The following is an 8,644-nucleotide window of genomic DNA, read 5'->3' as shown; positions in this document are numbered from 1 at the left end:
GGAGGCTGAGAGAGGGTGTAGAAAGAGAAAAAGAAAAAGTAAATATAAGTCAAGTTCGTTCTTTTTAGAGTTTAATTGTCATCATGGTGAGAAGTACTATGTTTATGGTCTTTTGAGTATCCTGTGTTTTCAATCACCTCTTCTTACTTTATTATTTAAAGATGATCTTTCTAAAACACCTGCTCTTTTCTGTCTCTGACACTGCAAAATCTCAAACCTTTTGTTTAAGACAGAGTTCTATAACAAGCAGTTACTTTATGCTGGAGGCAAAATTCTTATGTGGTGTGCCCAGATGCATATGAGAAATCAATCCATATCTTATGAGCTATAAAGTTTCCTGGCAGCATACTCATTTGTCCGTTTTTCCTGCTTCCCTCTGGTATCAAGAGCTCTTCCCGGGTGTGGAGGACAGAATGCAAATTCACTCTGGGCTCACTGCAAAAGCTCCAGTGTCTTGGAAATGGAGGGAGAAGCACAACCTTGAGCACACTGTCAGCATTCTATTTCTTCATTTGAATGAGAATATGCAGTTTTACCATCATTTGTTGAAGAAGCTTTCCTTTCCCCCCATTGTGTATTTTTGACACCTTTGTTGAAGATCAGTTTACTGTATGTATGTTCATTCAATTCTGGGCTCTCTATATCTGTGAAACTTATGAGTGCCCTTATGCTAGAACCATGGTGTCTGTATTTCTGTATTTTGTGTGCGTGTGTGTGTGGATTTCAATCTCATGAATGTTTTTTATTTTTTTAATGTCATCATGGTTACTTGAGGCACATAAAATTCATTAAAATAGTAGGATTATCCTTTCCATTTCTGCACAGATGGCTGTTACCAGTTTGGTAGTAATTGTTGTGAGTGTGTAGATCATGTGTGTAGTATTGTGTGTTAGTCAGGTTTGGTCTTCCTACCCATGAATACAGGATGCCTTTCCACTTATTTGTACCTTCTTTATTTCCTAGGATCTTCATGTTGACAGCTGATAAGTTAGATTTAACATGACTGATAAAAATTTTTGATTTCTTATACCAATGTTTTATATGTCTGAATTAACAGGCATCACATATATATATATATATATATATATATATTATATATATATATATATATATGTATATGTATATATATTTGATGAGAGAGAGAGAGAGAGACAGAAGTTCACTCTTCTTGCCCAGGCTGGAGTGCAATGGCATGATCTCAGCTCGCTGTAACCTCTGCCTCAGAGGTTCAAGTGATTCTCCTGCCTGAGACTCCTGAGTAGCTGGGATTACAGGTGCTCACCACCATGCCTGGCTAATTTTTTGTATTTTTACTAGAGACAGGTTTTCACCATGTTGGCCAGGCTGGTCGTGATCTCCTGACCTCATCCACCCACCTCAGCCTCCCAAAGTACTGGGATTACAGGTGTGAGCCAGAGCGCTCGGCCAAAAAAATAATTTTTATGTAAGCTAGTTAACCAAAAATCACCCTCATGCTCATGAACGTTTTTTCATGAATTTGTTCATTTCTATTGGTATACATTTCCTCATTTCAGTAGATAATGTGTATTTGAACCTTTAAACTTATCTTTATGGCTTAAAGTGTTCAGAGTCATGTCTCTCAGCTTCACTGGTGTAGGTAGAGCAGGCCGTGTGAACTTGGCCTGTTTGAAGGAAGCTTGATTTTTAGGGAATCTCCCCAGGGAGAGTCACACAGGAGCTGCTGAAGCCCCTGATCACAGGGCCCCAAAAGGGTGTTTAGAAGTCATTCCAGAAGAAGACTTACAAAGATAAATCATGACTATTTTTATTGTAACATTTTAATTTGAATTTTTAAATGATCTCTATGAAGAAGAATGTGTGATTAATAGAATAGAGTAATTTGGGTAAAATTCAGTCCATTTCACTAATAAAATAGGCTTTTAATCAAGTAATCAATCCTTTAAAACAGATGCTAAATGTGATATCAGCATAATTAGATCCTAGTGTACTGACATGGTCTTGAATACGTTAAGAAAATGCTGTTTGTTTCGTGGAGTTTCAAAACATTTGAGAAGGAGGAAGGCACTCTTTCACTGACCCTCAGTGTGCATTTTAGTTCCATTTTGGGTTGACTGTTTGTGTTGCTGCCTGATACCTCCAGTAGAAGGCCAAGGCCTCCATGTCTCATTTCTTTCCAGCTCTCCTTCTCTGCCATCCCTCTTCCACTCAGGGGAATAGCCCAACATCAACTCAGTCCATGCTTATTAATCAACCACCTCTATACAACAATTCTGGTAAAGCCTCCTGAGTGACTCAGTCACTAGTCACCGGTGCACTGATCTTTCCTCTGTGTCCTTCCAGCTCATCCTGAGGATGACTTGTTTTTAAGATGCTCACCACGACATAAAGATGAAGATGATAATGATGATGGTGATGTCCAGGTAAGATCCCCCTTTTTTGTCTTCTACAGCAATGTTGCTTTCCTGATTCTTTACTTCTCAATTAATTTTGATTTGAAAACCTGGCAATGCACATTATGTACACTGTACACTATTGTCTTTGTGGGGCTGGAATTCAGTAGGAGTGTCTTCCCAACTGATACATGGTCCGCTATGCTGCTTCTAAATGACAGCATCCAGTATCAACTGGAACACTGAGGCATTTTCCACAATACCAGTTTTCCTCCTTGGATTAAGCATTGTACATTTGCACATAAAATTAAATTTAAAGGTAAATTCTGTGAATAGAGGTCTTGTTTTCTAATAGCTATCCTCTGTGCTAGTCTTTGGGTATTCTGACCTATGGCTCAATCACTGTATTGCCTTGTGGTTTTTTATCGTTGTCCAAAGAATAACAGATCTGTGTGAAGCGCACAGCAGAATCTGATTCTCATGTTTTCTTTTATATAATTGCAGATAACAGCTTGGAAAGAAAATGGTATGTACCATGAAATAACTCACTTACAGAGGGAAAAACTTGCTAGCTTCAGTGTATAGAAACCTGATTCTGGGTTCCTGCTAGGAAAGAGGCTTGGGGTTCTCATGAAAGTGATTTTGCCAGTGTAGAACTCTGGCCCAAGAAGCTATAGGAAGCTTTGTCAACCCAGAAGAAAGATTAGGGGATCATGTATGAAGCAATATGGGGTGGGAGAATAGCCTATCAATCAGCTTCAGCTAAAGTAGGAGGAGTGGATGAGTCACTCTCTCTAATGACTTATCCTGGTGTTTTTCTTTCTAAAGACTTGACGCTGGAGAGCAAAAGTGACGAGGAGACTCATCCAGGTAGGGAACTACGTGCCAGGAAACACCCAATGGGAAAAGGTTCCCAGGAGCCTGCAGGTTATCCCTGCTGCTTGGGAGGAGGGGCTGAAGGAGGGGGTTTGAAATCAGAAAGAAAATGGACATATGTGTGAGGTCTGGCTTGTTGTTTTCAGAGTTTCTTGGCATCATGGTAAGAACTGTCTCTATGGGCTATGGGGGTGCTGCGTTCATGAGAGATTCTCTTTGCAGTCCACCTGCTCTTTTCTGCCTGTGGAACATCAGAGCCTTTGGTTTGGATTAGTCAGCACTCCTAGGGATTGTGCACAAGGGGTGTAGGCTTAAGCACTGGGTGTCATCTGTGATGAAGGCAATCTGGGGGACACAGCTCTCTCGCAGGCATTTCCTGGAACCTAGAGAAACAGTTCTTCTGCTGTGTGCCAAGGAGAAATCGAGAATCACCCTCTGAATTTTCAGGACTTGTTAGTGCACATTCTGTTTCTGTCCTCGCTGTGCGCTCCTGGTTTGAAGGGATCTCCCGGGTGGATGGCAGAGTGAATATTCACTCTGGGCTCACTGGTAAAAACTCCAGTCTCCTTTGAATGGAGAAAAGTTTGACCTGAGCACATTTCCAACCTCCACTCCCAATCCAGCCACAGATTCTGAGATAAGGCTTCTTTCTCCCCAGTTCTCTAATTTTGGGTAAGCCAAGAGTTCCTTCCCACAAAAGATAGTATCACATTATTTCCTGTTTTCAAAGATTTGGCTTTGGTTTTGTTCTCTGAGTTGATATTCATCACTTAAGTTCTAGACTTTTTCTCTTTTTCCTTCTTCCTTCCTTCTTCCTTCCTTCCCTCCTCCCTCCCTCCCTCCCTCCCTCCCTCCCTCTTTCTTTCTTCTTTCTTTCTTTCTTTCTTTCTTTCTTTCTTTCTTTCTTTCTCTCTCTCTCTCTCTCTCTCTCTCTTTTTTCTTTCTTTCTTTCTTTCTTTCTTCATTCTTCTTTCTTTTTTTTGGCCAGAGTCTCACTCTGTCCCCCAGGCTGGAGTGCAGTGGCTTGCTTACTGCAAGCTCTGCCTCCCGGGTTCACGTCACTCTCCTTCCTTAGCCTCCCGAGTAGCTGGGACTACAGGCACCCACCACCATGCTTCACTAATTTTTTGTATTTTTGGTAGAGAAAGAGTTTCACCATGCTGGCCAGCCTGGTCACGAACTCCTGACCTCAATCTGCCCGCCTCAGCCTCCCAAAGTGCTCAGATTATAGGCATGAGCCACTGTGCCTGGCCAGAGTTATTTTTAATATAATTGTGTCTATCTCAAGTAATGGTGCTTTGAGTATTTTTGTCAATGGTTTTGGAATAACACCAGCACTCACTTCTGTGGAGTAGACTGTTAGAAGGAGGCATATCTTTCATTGACATAAGTAATGCCAAATTTTTTCCAAAATGATAACACCAATTCATGCTCCTCTAACAGTATATACGAGTAGCCATTTCTCCAAATCCTCGTGGACTCTTAGTTTTATCTCTTTCTAAAAATTCCGTCACTGTGGTTAGTCTTTCATTTGTGTAACATATTACTTAAAATCTTTACCAAAAAGAAATGTTATTTTACTCTAATGATGCAGCACAGTAGGTTTGTTTACACCCGCTTCACCACAGACACGGAAGTAACGCACTGCGCCGACATTCCAACAGCTATGACTTTACTAGGCAAAGGAAAATTTTCAGCTTTGTTATAATCTTATGGGACCACTGTCATACATGTGGTCTGTCATTGAGCAAAATGTCATTCTGCCCCATATGACTGTAGTTAATAAGCAGGTGCTTAAGTTATAAGAATGAACATGATAACAGATATAAATTGAGTATCAGATACTCTATGGACACTTCTCTATGTTGCCTCCTTGAAGTGTCACAATCACTTTGAGACAGAATTAGTTTTGTTATAGTCATTATACAGATGAGGAATGTGAGTCTCAGTTAAGTAAATTACTCAGGAGACACACCAAGAGCTGGATCTATTTAACACCAAAGGCTAATCTAGAAACTAACATGCTACACCGCCTGTAGTGGCAAAGTAAACCTACCATAAAATGAAATGTGCTTCCACAGCAGGCATGGAGCTTAGCGAGGATGGTGTTACCCATTGCTCCATGGCTCAGAAATTGGTCTTGCTGAAACTCAGATGGAGAAGCTCTTGGCTCAGGGAGTGAAAAGTTACTGACAGGTTGTATGAAAGCAATTGAAGGATTATGCTTCCATAGAGCATGTGGTTGTTCTTACGGAATGAGAACAGAGAGAATCAAAGAGAATCACCCAGAGCAAGATTCCATCTCAAAAAAAAAAAAAAAAAATGCCCGTCAAATACTTAAAAATTAGAAAAAGTCAGCCAAACTGGGTCTTACTGTGTAAAAAAAAATGTGCTTTTAGACAGAGATAGAAAAGAAGAAAAAATAGTTGATGTGTTCTATGTGGGACTGTGGAATAACCTGCTTTTAAATAGAATTTTGTATGAAGTTCTTTAATCAATAAGTAAAAATGGAAGGGAAACCTGATGGCAGAGAGCAGCCAGGACCACAGTTGTCTGTGGACGCAGAGTCTGTGGTGGAGCCTGGAATGCACCAAAGACCATGAGTCCCCATGGGCATTCAGTTCAGTGACAGCACCGCTCATTATCTGATCAGCAGGTACCTCACTAGCACATGGAGAGAACAGGGAGGCCTAAGATGAGTCTGGGCCATGGAAGGTCTCCAGTGAGGGGATCGTGGAAGATGTGAAAAGCATCCTGGAGGGGAAGGTAGCCCCGCAGCTTAGCGGTCCAGTTTCCCTCACTGATCTGACTTGGTATAGCATAGAGGTGCTCACACAGCAGCCCCCAGTATCCTCCCACTTCCTTAAAGGCTTAAACACACCACGGCGTGTATCAGTTTCTAAAGAGCACAATAACATGTTACTGAACAACTAAAATGGCAGAGAAGTGGCCTTGTTTCCTGGAAGTGTTTCAGGGAGGGGGAGGTGGTGAGGCTCCACTGGGGAAATGCTCATGGCCAAAGAAAGATGAAGCCTGAGGACCGGCAATTGGGCTCAGCCACATGGAGACCACGTGGTGCCCTACAAGAGCAATCTGGTGGTGTGGTGCTGGAGAGGGGAGAGGGCCAGGGCCACAGAGCCTGTGCAGGGATTCAGAACAAGAGGGCTCCTCAGAACGGAAACAGGAGATGGTGTATAAGGACCTGTCCCACTCCAATGAGGGCATGAGGGGCAGAGAGGGAGGAAAGCAGCCCCACATAGGAGGATGCCTAGGGTGGGAAAGCAGGTCTTGAAAGAGCTTGGTTTCAGTCCAGGCAAGAAAGGGAAGAATGTTCCAGGGAGATGCTGAGGCCCTGGGGCCTCGAGAGGGCTTGACAAAAATGTTTCAGCAGATGGGGTCAGAAAAGGAGTATTCAAGGCCATGAATGGGAGGTGATCTAAGCTTCTTGCAGCCCCTGATGCAAACAGGGATGAAGGACATAATGAGATGAGTCCTGAGTCTGATGCAGAGAGCGGTGAGGAGGCCGTGAGTTTGGAAAGGGAGGGAAGGGCCTGGCTGGGAGAAGGCAGAGTTCTGGGACCTCTACAGTCCTTCCAGGGAAGATCAGAGCACAGAGAGGCCCAGGGCTCCCTCTTAACATTTGCCCAAACCTGTGTACCCCTGGTCAGGGGTGCTCTGTAGACTGCTGTAGAGTGAGGGAGCAGTTTCTCCTGGGTATAGGACCCCAGGCACCTGCAGGATGCAGGGTTCCAGACTCTCTCAGATGCCTGCTGGTGCATCTTCTCTGAGGGGCTGTAAACTGGCTTGTTGGGCACCCACAATGTACAAGGCACTTATTTTCAGTATGATGCACCTGGCACTGCCAAAATCATACCCATTTAGGATAGACACAATTACTATCCCCATTTTAGAGCTAGGAAAACTGAGGCACTGAGCAGTTAATGAACTTGCCCCAGGCTCCGTAGATAAACAGTCAGTGTAGAGCTGGGGTCTCAACACAGCAGGCTCCCTCCATAGTGTGGGCTTATAGCCACTGGCTGTCCCACTACCCTTGTCCAGCCTCAGCTCTCTGGGATGGCAGTTTGTGCCTTTGGGCTACAGTTGAATGACCAGTTGCCTCTTCCAGGCTGGCTCCCATACCTCTCCTGGCAGCAGCTTCTTAAATCCCAGAAACTGATAACGGTGTGGTAAATGGGCCTTGGAGAATGGAGGCAAGGTTGTGGTGCTCAGCACTTCTAGGTCACAACATACTCTGTGTTCCTGGTCCTCCCCTTGTAACAGAGGCACCTCCATCCCTGGCTGATGAGTTCCCGCATCTCTAATTTCTCCTCAGCATGGACAACAGAGGCAGGAGCCCAGGAGATGCTGGCATGGAGGCTGCTTAGTGCGATGATGTCATGGTACACAAAGCTGGGAGCCTGCTCGAACTGAAAAGGGATTGTGTCCTCTTCACCCAGGGTGAAGCCCTCCCAGGAGCTGACCAGGGAGCTGAATTAAAGGGCAGGCCAGCACGTGCTACAGGGACATCTGAGGGAGGCTCAAGCTCTGCAGTCAGGCATTTTCCATGGCTTGGCATAGAGAAGCGATTCCTAGGCTCCCCTCCTGGACAGCACCAGGAATGTGCCTTCGAGGTGGGGCTTCAGGCCAGCCTGGGGGCATGGTTGGGTGACTTTGGAGAATGCAGCTCTTTGCTGGGAAGATCTTAAGGAGGAAACCAGAACCTCTCCCTGTCCCGAGCTCTCATCCTTGGGGGAGCCTTTTAGGACAGAGTCATCCTCAGTCATAAGAACCTGCATCGGGTTTCACCTTTTGCCTCCCTTCCTGCCACCCAGGGTAGGGAAAGGGCAGACCTGGTTGAGCAGAACCACACCCAGCCACACCCCATGGGTCAATCACTGGAGCTTCTGAAACCTGGGTGATGCCTGGTGCAGCTGCGTTCCTTCCTTCCCCCAGCTCAAGTTCCTGCCCCTAGCTTTGCTCCTGGAGGTCTCAGTCCTCTCTACATTCTTAAGAAAACTCTTGGCCCCAGCAGAGAGTGAAACTCCAAGGCCATCTCCCACCCACCCCAGCACTGGGTTTGGCCTGTTCCATCCAGGACCCGGTGCTTCTGGGCCTGGCATTTTGGCTTTGGCAAGAGAATGAGAAGAGATGTGAGCATGCTCCAGTAATAGAAAGTGCCATTCCAACTTGAAATAAAGAGACTGAGTGCATTGATTCAGGTGCGGAGATGGCTGATCAGGTCTGACTCAATGAGGGGCTCAGGGTTTCCACTCAATGATGTTGATGGTGGTCTGGGTCGCCTGCCATAAGGTCTCACCCTCGTAAGCCTTGCTGTCAGAGTCCTCCTCTAGGACGTGGAAGGTATGCACATGGGCCTGCACAACCTTGTAGCCCTC

At 44.9% G+C, this 8,644-nt stretch overlaps 1 long non-coding RNA gene across 2 annotated transcripts; it reads left to right on the top strand.

Annotated features, from left to right (window-relative positions):
* Positions 1-2,289: 2,289 nt before the first annotated feature.
* On the top strand, positions 2,290-8,444 carry LOC117089046. 2 transcript variants are annotated; one of them, XR_004439466.1, is made up of 4 exons: positions 2,290-2,402; positions 2,877-2,898; positions 3,201-3,242; positions 7,706-8,444. It is a non-coding gene; the product is annotated as an uncharacterized LOC117089046 (long non-coding RNA). The 2 variants fall into 2 exon arrangements; XR_004439467.1 differs by having other exon boundaries at positions 7,582-8,444.
* Positions 8,445-8,644: the final 200 nt, after the last annotated feature.

This window comes from Trachypithecus francoisi, unplaced genomic scaffold (assembly GCF_009764315.1).
Source record: "Trachypithecus francoisi isolate TF-2019V2 unplaced genomic scaffold, Tfra_2.0 Contig00787, whole genome shotgun sequence".
NCBI lineage: Eukaryota > Metazoa > Chordata > Mammalia > Primates > Cercopithecidae > Trachypithecus > Trachypithecus francoisi.
This window is presented reverse-complemented; position numbering and strand designations above follow the sequence as displayed.